Source organism: Stenella coeruleoalba (assembly GCF_951394435.1).
Source record: "Stenella coeruleoalba genome assembly, contig: scaffold_34, whole genome shotgun sequence".
Taxonomy (NCBI): Eukaryota; Metazoa; Chordata; class Mammalia; order Artiodactyla; family Delphinidae; genus Stenella; species Stenella coeruleoalba.
The window spans coordinates 1468564-1490711 of record NW_027646159.1 but is presented as its reverse complement, the minus strand read 5'-3'; the positions used below and the strand labels follow the sequence as shown (position 1 = coordinate 1490711).

The window sequence follows — 22148 nt, the reverse complement described above, 5'->3', positions numbered from 1 at the left end:
TTCCACGGGTCTTAACTCTCCAGGTTTAAGGTATTCTTCCTTCAGCTAAAACATGCATGTGGAACCCAAGTATGATCAACCATGTGAACGGAGACGTGTTCAAATATGTCTCAGTTTTCCTCCCCTGGTACTCGGGTGCAACATTCCAGACGCTTTACTAACACTCTCCCCACTTGGAGAGTCAGCGCCTTTAACCTCCTGTTTGGCCGAGTTTGCAATTTCTGCGGAAGATGAACAGGAATAGCGAGAACCAATGAGAGACTAGCTGGAGGTGTCTGGACGGGCAAATTTAACTCTCATTTCCCACCAGGAAGAGGAAATAACCAAAGGCTCAGCGTGCCGTGCCGGAACCAGATTAGGGCCTGAAGCCATCCTGCGGTGTTGCGGTCAGGTCACAAGAAAGCAAGTTGAATAAAGGAGCTCAGGGGCACTGTAATTCACAAACCTGCAGAGTTATAAATGACAGCTATCGTCCAAAAATAGACTGAAGTAAGGCTGCCAAGAGGACTTGAAAGCGGGGCAGAATTGCAGGAAACCGATTTCAGGAGGTAGACTGGAATTGCATTGAAAGCGTAGGAAAAGAGGCAGAACGTCCACAATGATGCACTTGGTCAAAAAGGGCGTATGCGTTTTTTCCTGAATATATTCAGGAAAAAACGCATACGCCCTTTTTGGCCAACCAAGCAAGCTTGCAAAGGAAATCTGCACTACAATGAAGTCTCACTTCCCCCCGGTCAAAAGGGCCATCTGAAAAAAGTGTAAAATCCAGAAAGGCAGGACAGGCCATGGAGAACTGGGAGCCTTGTTATGCTGATGGGCGGGATGTAAATTGCCAACAACCACTCGGGAGAAGTGTATGGTGTTTCCTGAAACATCTAAAAAACAAAGCAACAGAACCTAGGGCACTTCCACTTATGGTCCTATAGCTTAGGGAAATTAAAATCAAAAAGACACAGCCACCCCAAAGTTTGGAACGGCTCTGTTGACAAGAACCTCGTTTACAGTACAAGTTCAACATCGCAGAAAGTGAAAAATGGATAAAGAAGTTGTGGTATTTACTTACAAAGCAATATCACTCAGCAATGAAATCTGTGTCATCAGGCCCTTAGCAGCACAATGAGTGGATTCAGGTATGATGATTCTAACTGAAATAAGTCACACAGAAAAAGAAACATCATAAGATATCAGTAATACACGGAATGTAAACTTGGCTACACAGGAACTGAATTACAGAACAGAACAGGGTCTCAAATTTAGAAAACCAACTTATGCTTGCTTAAGGGGAAAGGTGAGTTGGGGTGCTGCATAAAACCAGAGATTGAAATGAGCACAGATAAAGTTCCTTAAGTCAAATATGGAATAGACAAGAGCTACTCCTTGCTCAACGAAATGGTCTCAACACCGCATATTAAACGCCTAAGAATGTACCTGACTAGTAAGTATCGTAAAACCTATGGATTGCTATGTCTCCAAAAGAGAATCAAGCATGTGTACAGGGCCATAAATGCAGCAGTGATAGGATTGGAGAGGTTCGGTGAGCAATGAAGACCCTTTGAAGTCATATTGCATGGTACCCATTACACGGGTCTCAACTACCCAGGTTTTAGGTATTCTTCCTTCAGCTAAATCATGCATGTGGAACCCAAGTATGATCAACCATGTGAACGGGAGACGTGTTCAAATATGTCTCAGTTTTCCTCCCCTGGTATTCGGGTGCAACATTCCAGACGCTTTACTAACACTCTCCCCACTTGGAGAGTCAGCGCCTTTAACCTCCTGTTTGGCCCAGTTTGCAATTTCTGCGGAAGATGAACAGGAATAGCGAGAACCAATGAGAGGCTAGCTGGAGGTGTCTGGACGGGCAAATTTAACTCTCATTTCCCACCAGGAAGAGGAAATAACCAAAGGCTCAGCGTGCCGTACCGGAACCAGATTAGGGCCTGAAGCCATCCTGCGGTGTTGCGGCCATCTCAAAAGAAAGCGAGTTGAAGAAAGGAGCTCAGGGGAACTGTAATTCACAAACCTGCAGAGTTATAAATGACAGCTATCGTCCAAAAATAGACTGAAGTAAGGCTGCCAAGAGGACTTGAAAGCGGGGCAGAATTGCAGGAAACCGATTTCAGGAGGTAGACTGGAATTGCATTGAAAGCATAGGAAAAGAGGCAGAACGTCCACAATGATGCACTTGGCCAAAAAGGGCGTATGCGTTTTTTCCTGAATATTTCCTGAATATATTCAGGAAAAAACGCATACGCCCTTTTTGGCCAACCAAGCAAGCTTGCAAAGGAAATCTGCACTACAATGAAGTCTCACTTCCCCCCGGTCAAAAGGGCCATCTGAAAAAAGTGTAAAATCCAGAAAGGCAGGACAGGCCATGGAGAACTGGGAGCCTTGTTATGCTGATGGGCGGGATGTAAATTGCCAACAACCACTCGGGAGAAGTGTATGGTGTTTCCTGAAACATCTAAAAAACAAAGCAACAGAACCTAGGGCACTTCCACTTATGGTCCTATAGCTTAGGGAAATTAAAATCAAAAAGACACAGCCACCCCAAAGTTTGGAACGGCTCTGTTTACAAGAACCTCGTTTACAGTACAAGTTCAACATCGCAGAAAGTGAAAAATGGATAAAGAAGTTGTGGTATTTACTTACAAAGCAATATCACTCAGCAATGAAATCTGTGTCATCAGGCCCTTAGCAGCACAATGAGTGGATTCAGGTATGATGATTCTAACTGAAATAAGTCACACAGAAAAAGAAACATCATAAGATATCAGTAATACACGGAATGTAAACTTGGCTACACAGGAACTGAATTACAGAACAGAACAGGGTCTCAAATTTAGAAAACCAACTTATGCTTGCTTAAGGGGAAAGGTGAGTTGGGGTGCTGCATAAAACCAGAGATTGAAATGAGCACAGATAAAGTTCCTTAAGTCAAATATGGAATAGACAAGAGCTACTCCTTGCTCAACGAAATGGACTCAACACCGCATATTAAACGCCTAAGAATGTACCTGACTAGTAAGTATCTTAAAACCTATGGATTGCTATGTCTCCAAAAGAGAATCAAGCATGTGTACAGGGGCATAAACGCAGCAGTGATAGGATTGGAGAGGTTCGGTGAGCCAATGAAGACCCTTTGAAGTCATATTGCATGGTACCCATTCCACGGGTCTTAACTCTCCAGGTTTAAGGTATTCTTCCTTCAGCTAAAACATGCATGTGGAACCCAAGTATGATGAACCATGTGAACGGGAGACGTGTTCAAATATGTCTCAGTTTTCCTCCCCTGGTACTCGGGTGCAACATTCCAGACGCTTTACTAACACTCTCCCCACTTGGAGAGTCAGCGCCTTTAACCTCCTGTTTGGCCCAGTTTGCAATTTCTGCGGAAGATGAACAGGAATAGCGAGAACCAATGAGAGGCTAGCTGGAGGTGTCTGGACGGACAAATTTAACTCTCATTTCCCACCAGGAAGAGGAAATCACCAAAGGCTCAGCGTGCCGTACCGGAACCAGATTAGGGCCTGAAGCCATCCGTCGGTGTTGCGGCCAGCTCAAAACAGAGCGAGTTGAAGAAAGGAGCTCAGGGGCACTGTAATTCACAAACCTGCAGAGTTATAAATGACAGCTATCGTCCAAAAATAGACTGAAGTAAGGCTGCCAAGAGGACTTGAAAGCGGGGCAGAATTGCAGGAAACCGATTTCAGGAGGTAGACTGGAATTGCATTGAAAGCATAGGAAAAGAGGCAGAACGTCCACAATGATGCACTTGGCCAAAAAGGGCGTATGCGTTTTTTCCTGAATATATTCAGGAAAAAACGCATACGCCCTTTTTGGCCAACCAAGCAAGCTTGCAAAGGAAATCTGCACTACAATGAAGTCTCACTTCCCCCCGGTCAAAAGGGCCATCTGAAAAAAGTGTAAAATCCAGAAAGGCAGGACAGGCCATGGAGAACTGGGAGCCTTGTTATGCTGATGGGCGGGATGTAAATTGCCAACAACCACTCGGGAGAAGTGTATGGTGTTTCCTGAAACATCTAAAAAACAAAGCAACAGAGCCTAGGGCACTGCCACTTATGGTCCTATAGCTTAGGGAAATTAAAATCAAAAAGACACAGCCACCCCAATGTTTGAGACGGCTCTGTTTACAAGAACCTCGTTTACAGTACAAGTTCAACATCGCAGAAAGTGAAAAATGGATAAAGAAGTTGTGGTATTTACTTACAAAGCAATATCACTCAGCAATGAGATCTATGTCATCAGGCCCTTACCTGCACAATGAGTGGATTCAGGTACGATGATTCTAACTGAAATAAGTCACACAGAAAAAGAAACATCATAAGATATCACTAATACACGGAATGTAAACTTGGCTACATAGGAACTGCATTCCAAAACAGAACAGGGTCTAAAATTTAGAAAACCAACTTATGCTTGCTTAAGGGTAAAGGTGAGTTGGGGTGCTGCATAAAACCAGAGATTGAAATGAGCACAGATAAAGTTCCTTAAGCCAAATATGGAATAGACAAGAGCTACTCCTTGCTCAACGAAATGGACTCAACACCGCATATTAAACGCCTAAGAATGTACCTGACTAGTAAGTATCTTAAAACCTATGGATTGCTATGTCTCCGAAAGAGAATCAAGCATGTGTACAGGGGCATAAACGCAGCAGAGATAGGATTGGAGAGGTTTGGTGAGCAAATGAAGACCCTTTGAAGTCATATTGTATGGTACCCATTACACGGGTCTCAACTCTCCAGGTTTAAGGTATTCTTCCTTCAGCTAAAACATGCATGTGGAACCCAGAGTATGATCAACCATGTGAACGGGAGACGTGTTCAAATATGTCTCAGTTTTCCTCCCCTGGTACTCGGGTGCAACATTCCAGACGCTTTACTAACAGTCTCTGGACTTGGAGAGTCAGTCCCTTTAACCTCCTGTTTGGCCCAGTTTGCAATTTCTGCGGAAGATGAGCAGGAATAGTGAGAACTAATGAGAGACTAGCTGGAGGTGTCTGGACGGGCAAATTTAACTCTCATTTCCCACCAGGAAGAGGAATTAACCAAAGGCTCAGCGTGCCGTGCCGGAACCAGATTAGGGCCTGAAGCCATCCTGCGGTGTTGCGGCCAGGTCACAAGAAAGCGAGTTGAAGAAAGGAGCTCAGGGGCACTGTAATTCACAAACCTGCAGAGTTATAAATGACAGCTATCGTCCAAACATAGACTGAAGTAAGGCTGCCAAGAGGACTTGAAAGCGGGACAGAATTGCAGGAAACCGATTTCAGGAGGTAGACTGGAATTGCATTGAAAGCATAGGAAAAGAGGCAGAACCTCCACAATGATGCACTTGGCCAAAAAGGGCGTATGCGTTTTTTCCTGAATACATTCAGGAAAAAACGCATACGCCCTTTTTGGCCAACCAAGCAAGCTTGCAAAGGAAATCTGCACTACAATGAAGTCTCACTTCCCCCCGGTCAAAAGGGCCATCTGAAAAAAGTGTAAAATCCAGAAAGACAAGACAGGCCATGGAGAACTGGGAGCCTTGTTATGCTGATGGGCGGGATGTAAATTACCAACAGACACTCGGGAGAAGTGTATGGTGTTTCCTGAAACATCTAAAAAACAAAGCAACAGAGCCTAGGGCACTGCCACTTATGGTCCTATAGCTTAGGGAAATTAAAATCAAAAAGACACAGCCACCCCAAAGTTTGGGACGTCTCTGTTTACAAGAACCTCGTTTACAGTACAAGTTCAACATCGCAGAAAGTGAAAAATGGATAAAGAAGTTGTGGTATTTACTTACAAAGCAATATCACTCAGCAATGAAATCTATGTCATCAGGCCCTTAGCTGCACAATGAGTGGATTCAGGTATGATGATTCTAACTGAAATAAGTCACACAGAAAAAGAAACATCATAAGATATCAGTAATAAACGGAATGGAAACTTGGCTACACAGGAACGGAATTACAGAACAGAACAGGGTCTCAAATTTAGAAAACCAACTTATGCTTGCTTAAGGGGAAAGGTGAGTTGGGGTGCTGCATAAAAACAGAGATTGAAATGAGCACAGATAAAGTTCCTTAAGCCAAATATGGAATAGACAAGAGCTACTCCTTGCTCAACGAAATGGACTCAACACCGCATATTAAACGCCTAAGAATGTACCTGACTAGTAAGTTTCTTAAAACCTATGGATTGCTATGTCTCCGAAAGAGAATCAAGCATGTGTACAGGGGCATAAACGCAGCAGTGATAGGATTGGAGAGGTTCGGTGAGCAAATGAAGACCCTTTGAAGTCATATTGCATGGTACCCATTGCACGGGTTTCAACTACCCAGGTTTAGGGTATTCTTCCTTCAGCTAAAACATGCATGTGGAACCTAGAGTATGATCAACCATGTGATCGGGAGACGTGTTCAAATATGTCTCAGTTTTCCTCCCCTGGTACTCGGGTGCAACATTCCAGACGCTTTACTAACACTCTCCCCACTTGAGAGTCAGCGCCTTTAACCTCGTGTTTGGCCGAGTTTGCAATTTCTGCGGAAGATGAACAGGAATAGCGAGAACCAATGAGAGACTAGCTGGAGGTGTCTGGACGGGCAAATTTAACTCTCATTTCCCACCAGGAAGAGGAAATAACCAAAGGCTCAGCGTGCCGTGCCGGAACCAGATTAGGGCCTGAAGCCATCCTGCGGTGTTGCGGTCAGGTTACAAGAAAGCAAGTTGAATAAAGGAGCTCAGGGGCACTGTAATTCACAAACCTGCAGAGTTATAAATGACAGCTATCGTCCAAAAATAGACTGAAGTAAGGCTGCCAAGAGGACTTGAAAGCGGGGCAGAATTGCAGGAAACCGATTTCAGGAGGTAGACTGGAATTGCATTGAAAGCGTAGGAAAAGAGGCAGAACGTCCACAATGATGCACTTGGCCAAAAAGGGCGTATGCGTTTTTTCCTGAATATATTCAGGAAAAAACGCATACGCACTTTTTGGCCAACCAAGCAAGCTTGCAAAGGAAATCTGCACTACAATGAAGTCTCACTTCCCCCCGGTCAAAAGGGCCATCTGAAAAAAGTGTAAAATCCAGAAAGGCAGGACAGGTCATGGAGAACTGGGAGCCTTGTTATGCTGATGGGCGGGATGTAAATTGCCAACAACCACTTGGGAGAAGTGTATGGTGTTTCCTGAAACATCTAAAAAACAAAGCAACAGAACCTAGGGCACTTCCACTTATGGTCCTATAGCTTAGGGAAATTAAAATCAAAAAGACACAGCCACCCCAAAGTTTGGAACGGCTCTGTTTACAAGAACCTCGTTTACAGTACAAATTCAATATCACAGAAAGTTAAAAATGGATAAAGAAGTTGTGGTATTTACTTACAAAGCAATATCACTCAGCAATGAAATCTGTGTCATCAGGCCCTTAGCAGCACAATGAGTGGATTCAGGTATGATGATTCAAACTGAAATAAGTCACACAGAAAAAGAAACATCATAAGATATCAGTAATACACGGAATGTAAACTTGGCTACACAGGAACTGAATTACAGAACAGAACAGGGTCTCAAATTTAGAAAACCAACTTATGCTTGCTTAAGGGGAAAGGTGAGTTGGGGTGCTGCATAAAACCAGAGATTGAAATGAGCACAGATAAAGTTCCTTAAGTCAACTATGGAATAGACAAGAGCTACTCCTTGCTCAACGAAATGGACTCAATACCGCATATTAAAGGCCTAAGAATGTACCTGACTAGTAAGTATCTTAAAACCTATGGATTGCTATGTCTCCAAAAGAGAATCAAGCATGTGTACAGGGGCATAAACGCAGCAGTGATAGGATTGGAGAGGTTCGGTGAGCAAATGAAGACCCTTTGAAGTCATATTGCATGGTACCCATTCCACGGGTCTTAACTCTCCAGGTTTAAGGTATTCTTCCTTCAGCTAAAACATGCATGTGGAACCCAAGTATGATCAACCATGTGAACGGAGACGTGTTCAAATATGTCTCAGTTTTCCTCCCCTGGTACTCGGGTGCAACATTCCAGACGCTTTACTAACACTCTCCCCACTTGGAGAGTCAGCGCTTTTAACCTCCTGTTTGGCCGAGTTTGCAATTTCTGCGGAAGATGAACAGGAATAGCGAGAACCAATGAGAGACTAGCTGGAGGTGTCTGGACGGGCAAATTTAACTCTCATTTCCCACCAGGAAGAGGAAATAACCAAAGGCTCAGCGTGCCGTGCCGGAACCAGATTAGGGCCTGAAGCCATCCTGCGGTGTTGCGGTCAGGTCACAAGAAAGCAAGTTGAATAAAGGAGCTCTGGGGCACTGTAATTCACAAACCTGCAGAGTTATAAATGACAGCTATCGTCCAAAAATATACTGAAGTAAGGCTGCCAAGAGGACTTGAAAGTGGGGCAGAATTGCAGGAAACCGATTTCAGGAGGTAGACTGGAATTGCATTGAAAGCATAGGAAAAGAGGCAGAACGTCCACAATGATGCACTTGGCCAAAAAGGGCGTATGCGTTTTTTCCTGAATATTTCCTGAATATATTCAGGAAAAAACGCATACGCCCTTTTTGGCCAACCAAGCAAGCTTGCAAAGGAAATCTGCACTACAATGAAGTCTCACTTCCCCCCGGTCAAAAGGGCCATCTGAAAAAAGTGTAAAATCCAGAAAGGCAGGACAGGCCATGGAGAACTGGGAGCCTTGTTATGCTGATGGGCGGGATGTAAATTGCCAACAACCACTCGGGAGAAGTGTATGGTGTTTCCTGAAACATCTAAAAAACAAAGCAACAGAACCTAGGGCACTTCCACTTATGGTCCTATAGCTTAGGGAAATTAAAATCAAAAAGACACAGCCACCCCAAAGTTTGGAACGGCTCTGTTTACAAGAACCTCGTTTACAGTACAAGTTCAACATCGCAGAAAGTGAAAAATGGATAAAGAAGTTGTGGTATTTACTTACAAAGCAATATCACTCAGCAATGAAATCTGTGTCATCAGGCCCTTAGCAGCACAATGAGTGGATTCAGGTATGATGATTCTAACTGAAATAAGTCACACAGAAAAAGAAACATCATAAGATATCAGTAATACACGGAATGTAAACTTGGCTACACAGGAACTGAATTACAGAACAGAACAGGGTCTCAAATTTAGAAAACCAACTTATGCTTGCTTAAGGGGAAAGGTGAGTTGGGGTGCTGCATAAAACCAGAGATTGAAATGAGCACAGATAAAGTTCCTTAAGTCAAATATGGAATAGACAAGAGCTACTCTTTGCTCAACGAAATGGACTCAACACCGCATATTAAACGCCTAAGAATGTACCTGACTAGTAAGTATCGTAAAACCTATGGATTGCTATGTCTCCAAAAGAGAATCAAGCATGTGTACAGGGCCATAAATGCAGCAGTGATAGGATTGGAGAGGTTCAGTGAGCAATGAAGACCCTTTGAAGTCATATTGCATGGTACCCATTACACGGGTCTCAACTACCCAGGTTTTAGGTATTCTTCCTTCAGCTAAAACATGCATGTGGAACCCAAGTATGATCAACCATGTGAACGGGAGACGTGTTCAAATATGTCTCAGTTTTCCTCCCCTGGTACTCGGGTGCAACATTCCAGACGCTTTACTAACACTCTCCCCACTTGGAGAGTCAGCGCCTTTAACCTCCTGTTTGGCCCAGTTTGCAATTTCTGCGGAAGATGAACAGGAATAGGAGAACCAATGAGAGACTAGCTGGAGGTGTCTGGACGGGCAAATTTAACTCTCATTTCCCACCAGGAAGAGGAAATAACCAAAGGCTCAGCGTGCCGTGCCAGAACCAGATTAGGGCCTGAAGCCATCCTGCGGTGTTGCGGCCAGGTCACAAGAAAGCGAGTTGAAGAAAGGAGCTCAGGGGCACTGTAATTCACAAACCTGCAGAGTTATAAATGACAGCTATCGTCCAAAAATAGACTGAAGTAAGGCTGCCAAGAGGACTTGAAAGCGGGGCAGAATTCCAGGAAACCGATTTCAGGAGGTAGACTGGAATTGCATTGAAAGCATAGGAAAAGAGGCAGAACGTCCACAATGATGCACTTGGCCAAAAAGGGTGTATGCGTTTTTTCCTGAATATATTCAGGAAAAAACGCATACGCCCTTTTTGGCCAACCAAGCAAGCTTGCAAAGGAAATCTGCACTACAATGAAGTCTCACTTCCCCCCGGTCAAAAGGGCCATCTGAAAAAAGTGTAAAATCCAGAAAGGCAGGACAGGCCATGGAGAACTGGGAGCCTTGTTATGCTGATGGGCGGGATGTAAAGTGCCAACAACCACTTGGGAGAAGTGTATGGTGTTTCCTGAAACATCTAAAAAACAAAGCAACAGAACCTAGGGCACTTCCACTTATGGTCCTATAGCTTAGGGAAATTAAAGTCAAAAAGACACAGCCACCCCAAAGTTTGGGACGCCTCTGTTTACAAGAACCTCGTTTACAGTACAAGTTCAACATCACAGAAAGTGAAAAATGGATAAAGAAGTTGTGGTATTTACTTACAAAGCAATATAACTCAGCAATGAAATCTGTGTCATCAGGCCCTTAGCAGCACAATGAGTGGATTCAGCTATGATGATTCTAACTGAAACAAGTCACACAGAAAAAGAAACATCATAAGATATCAGTAATACACGGAATGTAAACTTGGCTACACAGGAACTGAATTACAGAACAGAACAGGGTCTCAAATTTAGAAAACCAACTTATGCTTGCTTAAGGGGAAAGGTGAGTTGGGGTGCTGCATAAAACCAGAGATTGAAATGGGCACAGATAAAGTTCCTTAAGTCAAATATGGAATAGACAAGAGCTACTCCTTGCTCAATGAAATGGACTCAACACCGCATATTAAACGCCTAAGAATGTACCTGACTAGTAAGTATCTTAAAACCTATGGATTGCTATGTCTCCAAAAGAGAATCAAGCATGTGTACAGGGGCATAAACGCAGCAGTGATAGGATTGCAGAGGTTCGGTGAGCAATGAAGACCCTTTGAAGTCATATTGCATGGTACCCATTACACGGGTCTCAACTACCCAGGTTTTAGGTATTCTTCCTTCAGCTAAAACATGCATGTGGAACCCAGAGTATGATCAACCGTGTGATCGGGAGACGTGTTCAAATATGTCTCAGTTTTCGTCCCCTGGTACTCGGGTGCAACATTCTAGACGCTTTACTAACACTCTCCCCACTTGGATAGTCAGTGCCTTTAAACTCTTGTTTGACCCAGTTTGTAATTTGTTCGGAAGATGAATAGGATTAGCGAGAACAAATGAGAGACTAGCTGGAGGTGTCTGGACGGGCAAATTTAAGTGTCATTTCCCACCAGGAAGAGGAAATAACCAAAGGCTCAGCGTGCCATGCCGGAACCAGATTACGGCCTGAAGCCATCTTGCAGTGTTGCGGCCAGCTCACAAGAAAGCGAGTTGAAGAAAGGAGCTCAGGGGCACTGTAATTCACAAACCTGCAGAGTTATAAATGACAGCTATCGTCCAAAAATAGACTGAAGTAAGGCTGCCAAGAGGACTTGAAAGCGGGGCAGAATTGCAGGAAACCGATTTCAGGAGGTAGACTGGAATTGCATTGAAAGCATAGGAAAAGAGGCAGAACGTCCACAATGATGCACTTGGCCAAAAAGGGCGTATGCGTTTTTTCCTGAATATATTCAGGAAAAAACGCATACGCCCTTTTTGGCCAACCAAGCAAGCTTGCAAAGGAAATCTGCACTACAATGAAGTCTCACTTCTCCCCGGTCAAAAGGGCCATCTGAAAAAAGTGTAAAATCCAGAAAGGCAGGACAGGCCATGGAGAACTGGGAGCCTTGTTATGCTGATGGGCAAGATGTAAATTGCCAACAGACACTCGGGAGAAGTGTATGGTGTTCCCTGAAACATCGAAAAAACAAAGCAACAGAGCCTAGGGCACTTCCACTTATGGTCCTATAGCTTAGGGAAATTAAAATCAAAAAGACACAGCCACCCCAAAGTTTGGAACGGCTCTGTTTACAAGAACCTCGTTTACAGTACAAGTTCAACATCGCAGAAAGTGAAAAATGGATAAAGAAGTTGTGGTATTTACTTACAAAGCAATATCACTCAGCAATGAAATCTGTGTCATCAGGCCCTTAGCAGCACAATGAGTGGATTCAGGTATGATGATTCTAACTGAAATAAGTCACACAAAAAAAGAAACAACATAAGATATCAGTAATACACGGAATGTAAACTTGGCTACACAGGAACTGAATTACAGAACAGAACAGGGTCTCAAATTTAGAAAACCAACTTATGCTTGCTTAAGGGGAAAGGTGAGTTGGGGTGCTGCATAAAACCAGAGATTGAAATGAGCACAGATAAAGTTCCTTAAGCCAAATATGGAATAGACAAGAGCTACTGCTTGCTCAACGAAATGGACTCAAAACCCCATATTAAACGCCTAAGAATGTACCTGACTAGTAAGTATCTTAAAACCTATGGATTGCTATGTCTCCGAAAGAGAATCAAGCATGTGTACAGGGGCATAAACGCAGCAGTGATAGGATTGGAGAGGTTCGGTGAGCAAATGAAGACCCTTGAGGTCATATTGCATGGTACCCATTCCACGGGTCTCAACTCTCCAGTTTTAAGGTATTCTTCCTTCAGCTAAAACATGCATGTGGATCCCAGAGTATGATCAACCATGTGATCGGGAGACGTGTTCAAATATGTCTCAGTTTTCTTCCCCTGGTACTCGGGTGCAACATTCCAGACGCTTTACTAACACTCTCCCCACTTGGAGAGTCAGCGCCTTTAACCTCCTGTTTGGCCCAGTTTGCAATTTCTGCGGAAGATGAACAGGAATATTGAGAACCAATGAGAGGTTAGCTGGAGGTGTCTGGACGGGCAAATTTAACTCTCATTTCCCACCAGGAAGAGGAATTAACCAAAGGCTCAGCGTGCCGTACCGGAACCAGATTAGGGCGTGAAGCCATGCTGCGGTGTTGCGGCCAGCTCACAAGAAAGCGAGTCGAAGAAAGGAGCTCAGGGGCACTGTAATTCACAAACCTGCAGAGTTATAAATGACAGCTATCGTCCAAAAATATACTGAAGTAAGGCTGCCAAGAGGACTTGAAAGCGGGGCAGAATTGCAGGAAACCGATTTCAGGAGGTAGACTGGAATTGCATTGAAAGCATAGGAAAAGAGGCAGAACGTCCACAATGATGCACTTGGCCAAAAAGGGCGTATGCGTTTTTTCCTGAATATATTCAGGAAAAAACGCATACGCCCTTTTTGGCCAACCAAGCAAGCTTGCAAAGGAAATCTGCACTACAATGAAGTCTCACTTCCCCCCGGTCAAAAGGGCCATCTGAAAAAAGTGTAAAATCCAGAAAGGCAGGACAGGCCATGGAGAACTGGGAGCCTTGTTATGCTGATGGGCGGGATGTAAATTGCCAACAACCACACGGCAGAAGTGTATGGTGTTTCCTGAAACATCTAAAAAACAAAGCAACAGAACCTAGGGCACTTCCACTTATGGTCCTATAGCTTAGGGAAATAAAAATCAAAAAGACACAGCCACCCAAAAGTTTGGAACGGCTCTGTTTACAAGAACCTCGTTTACAGTACAAGTTCAACATCGCAGAAAGTGAAAAATGGATAAAGAAGTTGTGGTATTCACTTACAAAGCAATATCACTCAGCAATGAAATCTATGTCATCAGGCCCTTAGCAGCACAATGAGTGGATTCAGGTATGATGATTCTAACTGAAATAAGTCACACAGAAAAAGAAACATCATAAGATATCAGTAATATACGGAATGGAAACTTGGCTACACAGGAACTGAATTACAGAACAGAACAGGGTCTCAAATTTAGAAAACCAACTTATGCTTGCTTAAGGGGAAAGGTGAGTTGGGGTGCTGCATAAAACCAGAGATTGAAATGAGCACAGATAAAGTTCCTTAAGCCAAATATGGAATAGACAAGAGCTACTCCTTGCTCAACGAAATGGACTCAACACCGCATATTAAACGCCTAAGAATGTACCTGACTAGTAAGTATCTTAAAACCTATGGATTGCTATGTCTCCGAAAGAGAATCAAGCATGTGTACAGGGGCATAAACGCAGCAGTGATAGGATTGGAGAGGTTCGGTGAGCAAATGAAGACCCTTTGAAGTCATATTGCATGGTACCCATTACACGGGTCTCAACTCTCCAGGTTTAAGGTATTCTTCCTTCAGCTAAAACATGCATGTGGAACCCAGAGTATGATCAACCATGTGATCGGGAGACGTGTTCAAATATGTCTCAGTTTTCGTACCCTGGTACTCGCGTGCAACATTCCAGATGCTTTACTAACACTCTCCCGACTTGGAGAGTCAGTCCCTTTAACCTCCTGTTTGGCCCAGTTTGCAATTTCTGCGGAAGATGAACAGGAATAGCGAGAACCAATGAGAGACTAGCTGGAGGTGTCTGGACGGGCAAATTTAACTCTCATTTCCCACCAGGAAGAGGAATTAACCAAAGGCTCAGCGTGCCGTGCCGGAACCAGATTAGGGCATGAAACCATCCTGCGGTGTTGCGGCCAGCTCACAAGAAAGCTAGTTGAAGAAAGGAGCTCAGGGGCACTGTAATTCACAAACCTGCAGAATTATAAATGACAGCTATCGTCCAAAAATAGACTGAAGTAAGGCTGCCAAGAGGACTTGAAAGCGGGGCAGAATTGCAGGAAACCGATTTCAGGAGGTAGACTGGAATTGCATTGAAAGCATAGGAAAAGAGGCAGAACGTCCACAATGATGCACTTGGCCAAAAAGGGCGTATGCGTTTTTTCCTGAATATATTCAGGAAAAAACGCATACGCCCTTTTTGGCCAACCAAGCAAGCTTGCAAAGGAAATCTGCACTACAATGAAGTCTCACTTCCCCCCAGTCAAAAGGGCCATCTGAAAAAAGTGTAAAATCCAGAAAGGCAGGACAGGCCATGGAGAACTGGGAGCCTTGTTATGCTGATGGGCGGGATGTAAATTGCCAACAACCACTCGGGAGAAGTGTATGGTGTTTCCTGAAACATCTAAAAAACAAAGCAACAGAGCCTAGGGCACTTCCACTTATGGTCCTATAGCTTAGGGAAATTAAAATCAAAAAGACACAGCCACCCCAAAGTTTGGGACGCCTCTGTTTACAAGAACCTTGTTTACAGTACAAGTTCAACATCGCAGAAAGTGAAAAATGGATAAAGAAGTTGTGGTATTTACTTACAAAGCAATATCACTCAGCAATGAAATCTGTGTCATCAGGCCCTTAGCAGCACAATGAGTGGATTCAGGTATGATGATTCTAACTGAAATAAGTCACACAGAAAAAGAAACATCATAAGATATCAGTAATACACGGAATGTAAACTTGGCTACACAGGAACTGAATTCCAAAAGAGAACAGGGTCTCAAATTTAGAAAACCAACTTATGCTTGCTTAAGGGGAAAGGTGAGTTGGGGTGCTGCATAAAACCAGAGATTGAAATGAGCACAGATAAAGTTCCTTAAGCCAAATATGGAATAGACAAGAGCTACTCCTTGCTCAACGAAATGGACTCAACACCGCATATTAAACGCCTAAGAATGTACCTGACTAGTAAGTATCGTAAAACCTATGGATTGCTATGTCTCCAAAAGAGAATCAAGCATGTGTACAGGGGCATAAACGCAGCAGTGATAGGATTGCAGAGGTTCGGTGAGCAATGAAGACCCTTTGAAGTCATATTGCATGGTACCCATTACACGGGTCTCAACTACCCAGGTTTTAGGTATTCTTCCTTCAGCTAAAACATGCATGTGGAACCCAAGTATGATCAACCATGTGAACGGGAGACGAGTTCAAATATGTCTCAGTTTTCGTACCCTGGTACTCGGGTGCAACATTCCAGACGCTTTACTAACACTCTCCCCACTTGGAGAGTCAGTCCCTTTAACCTCCTGTTTGGCCCAGTTTGCAATTTCTGCGGAAGATGAACAGGAATAGCGAGAACCAATGAGAGGCTAGCTGGAGGTGTCTGGACGGGCAAATTTAACTCTCATTTCCCACCAGGAAGAGGAAATAACCAAAGGCTCAGCGTGCCGTACCGGAACCAGATTAGGGCCTGAAGCCATCCTGCGGTGTTGCGGCCATCTCAAAAGAAAGCGAGTTGAAGAAAGGAGCTCAGGGGCACTGTAATTCACAAACCTGCAGAGTTATAAATGACAGCTATCGTCCAAAAATAGACTGAAGTAAGGCTGCCCAGAGGACTTGAAAGCGGGGCAGAATTGCAGGAAACCGATTTCAGGAGGTAGACTGGAATTACATTGAAAGCATAGGAAAAGAGGCAGAACGTCCACAATGATGCACTTGGCCAAAAAGGGCATATGCGTTTTTTCCTGAATATATTCAGGAAAAAACGCATACGCCCTTTTTGGCCAACCAAGCAAGCTTGCAAAGGAAATCTGCACTACAATGAAGTCTCACTTCTCCCCGGTCAAAAGGGCCATCTGAAAAAAGTGTAAAATCCAGAAAGGCAGGACAGGCCATGGAGAACTGGGAGCCTTGTTATGCTGATGGGAGGGATGTAAATTGCCAACAGACACTCGGGAGAAGTGTATGGTGTTTCCTGAAACATCGAAAAAAGAAAGCAACAGAGCCTAGGGCACTTCCACTTATGGTCCTATAGCTTAGGGAAATTAAAATCAAAAAGACACAGCCACCCCAAAGTTTGGAACGGCTCTGTTTACAAGAACCTCGTTTACAGTACAAGTTCAACATCGCAGAAAGTGAAAAATGGATAAAGAAGTTGTGGTATTTACTTACAAAGCAATATCACTCAGCAATGAAATCTGTGTCATCAGGCCCTTAGCAGCACAATGAGTGGATTCAGGTATGATGATTCTAACTGAAATAAGTCACACAGAAAAAGAAACATCATAAGATATCAGTAATACACGGAATGTAAACTTGGCTACACAGGAACTGAATTACAGAACAGAACAGGGTCTCAAATTTAGAAAACCAACTTATGCTTGCTTAAGGGGAAAGGTGAGTTGGGGTGCTGCATAAAACCAGAGATTGAAATGAGCACAGATAAAGTTCCTTAAGCCAAATATGGAATAGACAAGAGCTACTCCTTGCTCAACAAAATGGACTCAACACCGCATATTAAACGCCTAAGAATGTACCTGACTAGTAAGTATCTTAAAACCTATAGATTGCTATGTCTCCGAAAGAGAATCAAGCGTGTGTACAGGGGCATAAACGCAGCAGTGATAGGATTGGAGAGGTTCGGTGAGCAAATGAAGACCCTTTGAAATCATATTGCATGGTTCCCATTCCACGGGTTTCAACTACCCAGGTTTTAGGTATTCTTCCTTCAGCTAATACATGCATGTGGAACCCAGAGTATGATCAACCATGTGAACGGGAGACGTGTTCAAATATGTCTCAGTTTTCCTCCCCTGGTACTCGGGTGCAACATTCCAGACGCTTTACTAACACTCTCCCGACTTGGAGAGTCAGTCCCTTTAACCTCCTGTTTGGCCCAGTTTGCAATTTCTGCGGAAGATGAACAGGAATAGCGAGAACCAATGAGAGACTAGCTGGAGGTGTCTGAACGGGCAAATTTAACTCTCATTTCCCATCAGGAAGGGGAATTAACCAAAGGCTCAGCGTGCCGTGCCGGAACCAGATTAGGGCCTGAAGCCATCCTGCGGTGTTGCGGCCAGGTCACAAGAAAGCGAGTTAAAGAAAGGAGCTCAGGGGCACTGTAATTCACAAACCTGCAGAGTTATAAATGACGGCTATCGTCCAAAAATAGACTGAAGTAAGGCTGCCCAGGGGACTTGAAAGCGGGGCAGAATTGCAGGAAACCGATTTCAGGAGGTTGACTGGAATTGCATTGAAAGCATAGGAAAAGAGGCAGAACGTCCACAATGATGCACTTGGCCAAAAAGGGCGTATGCGTTTTTTCCTGAATATATTCAGGAAAAAACGCATACGCCCTTTTTGGCCAACCAAGCAAACTTGCAAAGGAAATCTGCACTACAATGAAGTCTCACTTCCCCCCGGTCAAAAGGGCCATCTGAAAAAAGTGTAAAATCCAGAAAGGCAGGACAGGCCATGGAGAACTGGGAGCCTTGTTATGCTGATGGGCGGGATGTAAATTGCCAACAGACACTCAGGAGAAGTGTATGGTGTTTCCTGAAACATCTAAAAAACAAAGCAACAGAGCCTAGGGCACTTCCACTTATGGTCCTATAGCTTAGGGAAATTAAAATCAAAAAGACACAGCCACCCCAAAGTTTGGGACGCCTCTGTTTACAAGAACCTCGTTTACAGTACAAGTTCAATATCACAGAAAGTGAAAAATGGATAAAGAACTTGTGGTACTTACGTACAATGCAGTATCACTCAGCAATGAAATCTATGTCATCAGGCCCATAGCAGCATAATGAGTAGATTGAGGTATGATGATTCTAACTGAAATAAGTCACACAGAAAAAGAAACATCATAAGATATCACTAATACACGGAATGTAAACTTGGCTACACAGGAACTGAATTCCAAAACAGAACAGGTTCTCAAATTTAGAAAACCAACTTATGCTTGCTTAAGGGGAAAGGTGAGTTGGGGTGCTGCATAAAACCAGAGATTGAAATGAGCACAGATAAAGTTCCTTAAGCCAAATATGGAATAGACAAGAGCTACTCCTTGCTCAACGAAATGGACTCAACACCGCATATTAAACGCCTAAAAATGTACCTGAGTAGTAAGTATCTTAAAACCTATGGATTGCTATGTCTCCGAAAGAGAATCAAGCATGTGTACAGGGGCATAAACGCAGCAGTGATAGGATTGGAGAGGTTCGGTGAGCAAATGAAGACCCTTTGAAGTCATATTGCATGGTACCCATTCCACGGGTTTCAACTACCCAGGTTTTAGGTATTCTTCCTTCAGCTAAAACATGCATGTGGAACCCAGAGTATGATCAACCATGTGATCGGGAGACGTGTTCAAATATGTCTCAGTTTTCCTCCCCTGGTACTCGGGTGCAACATTCCAGACGCTTTACTAACACTCTCCCCACTTGGAGAGTCAGCGCCTTTAACCTCCTGTTTGGCCCAGTTTGCAATTTCTGCGGAAGATGAACAGGAATAGCGAGAACCAATGAGAGGCTAGCTGGAGGTGTCTGGACGGGCAAATTTAACTCTCATTTCCCACCAGGAAGAGGAAATCACCAAAGGCTCAGCGTGCCGTACCGGAACCAGATTAGGGCCTGAAGCCATCCTGTGGTGTTGCGGCCAGCTCAAAAGAAAGCAAGTTGAAGAAAGGAGCTCAGGGGCACTGTAATTCACAAACCTGCAGAGTTATAAATGACAGCTATCGTCCAAAAATAGACTGAAGTAAGGCTGCCAAGAGGACTTGAAAGCGGGGCAGAATTGCAGGAAACCGATTTCAGGAGGTAGACTGGAATTGCATTGAAAGCATAGGAAAAGAGGCAGAACGTCCACAATGATGCACTTGGCCAAAAAGGGCGTATGAGTTTTTTCCTGAATATATTCAGGAAAAAACGCATACGCCCTTTTTGGCCAACCAAGCAAGCTTGCAAAGGAAATCTGCACTACAATGAAGTCTCACTTCCCCCCGGTCAAAAGGGCCATCTGAAAAAAGTGTAAAATCCAGAAAGGCAGGACAGGCCATGGAGAACTGGGAGCCTTGTTATGCTGATGGGCGGGATGTAAATTGCCAACAACCACTCGGGAGAAGTGTATGGTGTTTCCTGAAACATCTAAAAAACAAAGCAACAGAACCTAGGGCACTTCCACTTATGGTCCTATAGCTTAGGGAAATTAAAATCAAAAAGACACAGCCACCCCAAAGTTTGGAACGGCTCTGTTTACAAGAACCTCGTTTACAGTACAAGTTCAACATCGCAGAAAGTGAAAAATGGATAAAGAAGTTGTGGTATTTACTTACAAAGCAATATCACTCAGCAATGAAATCTGTGTCATCAGGCCCTTAGCAGCACAATGAGTGGATTCAGGTATGATGATTCTAACTGAAATAAGTCACACAGAAAAAGAAACATCATAAGATATCAGTAATACACGGAATGTAAACTTGGCTACACAGGAACTGAATTACAGAACAGAACAGGGTCTCAAATTTAGAAAACCAACTTATGCTTGCTTAAGGGTAAAGGTGAGTTGCGGTGCTGCATAAAACCAGAGATTGAAATGAGCACAGATAAAGTTCCTTAAGCCAAATATGGAATAGACAAGAGCTACTCCTTGCTCAACGAAATGGACTCAACACCCCGTATTAAACGCCTAAGAATGTACCTGACTAGTAAGTATCTTAAAACCTATGGATTGCTATGTCTCAGAAAGAGAATCAAGCATGTGTACAGGGGCATAAACGCAGCAGTGATAGGATTGGAGAGGTTCGGTGAGCAAATGAAGACCCTTTGAAGTCATATTGCATGGTACCCATTCCACGGGTTTCAACTACGCAGGTTTAAGGTATTCTTCCTTCAGCTAAAACATGCATGTGGAACCCAAGTATGATGAACCATGTGAACGGGAGACGTGTTCAAATATGTCTCAGTTTTCCTCCCCTGGTACTCGGGTGCAACATTCCAGACGCTATACTAACACTCGCCCTAATTGGAGAGTCAGCGCCTTTAACCTCCTGTTTGGCCCAGTTTGCAATTTCTGCGGAAGATGAACAGGAATAGCGAGAACCAATGAGAGGCTAGCTGGAGGTGTCTGGACGGGCAAATTTAACTCTCATTTCCCACCAGGAAGAGGAAATAACCAAAGGCTCAGCGTGCCGTACCGGAACCAGATTAGGGCCTGAAGCCATCCTGCGGTGTTGCGGCCAGCTCAAAAGAAAGCGAGTTGAAGAAAGGAGCTCAGGGGCACTGTAATTCACAAACCTGCAGAGTTATAAATGACAGCTATCGTCCAAAAATAGACTGAAGTAAGGCTGCCAAGAGGACTTGAAAGCGGGGCAGAATTGCAGGAAACCGATTTCAGGAGGTAGACTGGAATTGCATTGAAAGCATAGGAAAAGAGGCAGAACGTCCACAATGATGCACTTGGCCAAAAAGGGCATATGCGTTTTTTCCTGAATATATTCAGGAAAAAACGCATACGCCCTTTTTGGCCAACCAAGCAAGCTTGCAAAGAAATCTGCACTACAATGAAGTCTCACTTCCCCCCGGTCAAAAGGGCCATCTGAAAAAAGTGTAAAATCCAGAAAGGCAGGACAGGCCATGGAGAACTGGGAGCCTTGTTATGCTGATGGGCGGGATGTAAATTGCCAACAACCACTCGGGAGAAGTGTATGGTGTTTCCTGAAACATCTAAAAAACAAAGCAACAGAACCTAGGGCACTTCCACTTATGGTCCTATAGCTTAGGGAAATTAAAATCAAAAAGACACAGCCACCCCAAAGTTTGGAACGGCTCTGTTTACAAGAACCTCGTTTACAGTACAAGTTCAACATCGCAGAAAGTGAAAAATGGATAAAGAAGTTGTGGTATTTACTTACAAAGCAATATCACTCAGCAATGAAATCTGTGTCATCAGGCCCTTAGCAGCACAATGAGTGGATTCAGGTATGATGATTCTAACTGAAATAAGTCACACAGAAAAAGAAACATCATAAGATATCAGTAATACACGGAATGTAAACTTGGCTACACAGGAACTGAATTACAGAACAGAACAGGGTCCCAAATTTAGAAAACCAACTTATGCTTGCTTAAGGGTAAAGGTGAGTTGGGGTGCTGCATAAAACCAGAGATTGAAATGAGCACAGATAAAGTTCCTTAAGCCAAATATGGAATAGACAAGAGCTACTCCTTGCTCAACGAAATGGACTCAACACCCCGTATTAAACGCCTAAGAATGTACCTGACTAGTAAGTATCGTAAAACCTATGGATTGCTATGTCTCCAAAAGAGAATCAAGCATGTGTACAGGGGCATAAACGCAGCAGTGATAGGATTGGAGAGGTTCGGTGAGCAAATGAAGACCCTTTGAAGTCATATTGCATGGTACCCATTACACGGGTCTCAACTCTCCAG

The 22148-nt window shown here is 43.8% G+C and overlaps 2 long non-coding RNA genes across 6 annotated transcripts in view; both read right to left on the bottom strand.

Moving 5' to 3' along the window:
• The window catches only part of LOC307181296, a 1479290-nt gene that overhangs the window by 621764 nt on the left and 835378 nt on the right, over positions 1 to 22148 (bottom strand). The gene's annotated exons all lie outside the window — the stretch shown is intronic.
• The window catches only part of LOC307181298, a 315417-nt gene continuing 300426 nt past the window's right edge, over positions 7158 to 22148 (bottom strand). Inside the window, exons 2-3 of the long non-coding RNA XR_013826376.1 lie at positions 10557 to 10638; positions 7158 to 7472 (exon numbers count right to left, since the gene is read on the bottom strand). This is a non-coding gene — a long non-coding RNA (uncharacterized lncRNA). The remainder of the gene's footprint in view (positions 7473 to 10556; positions 10639 to 22148) is intronic.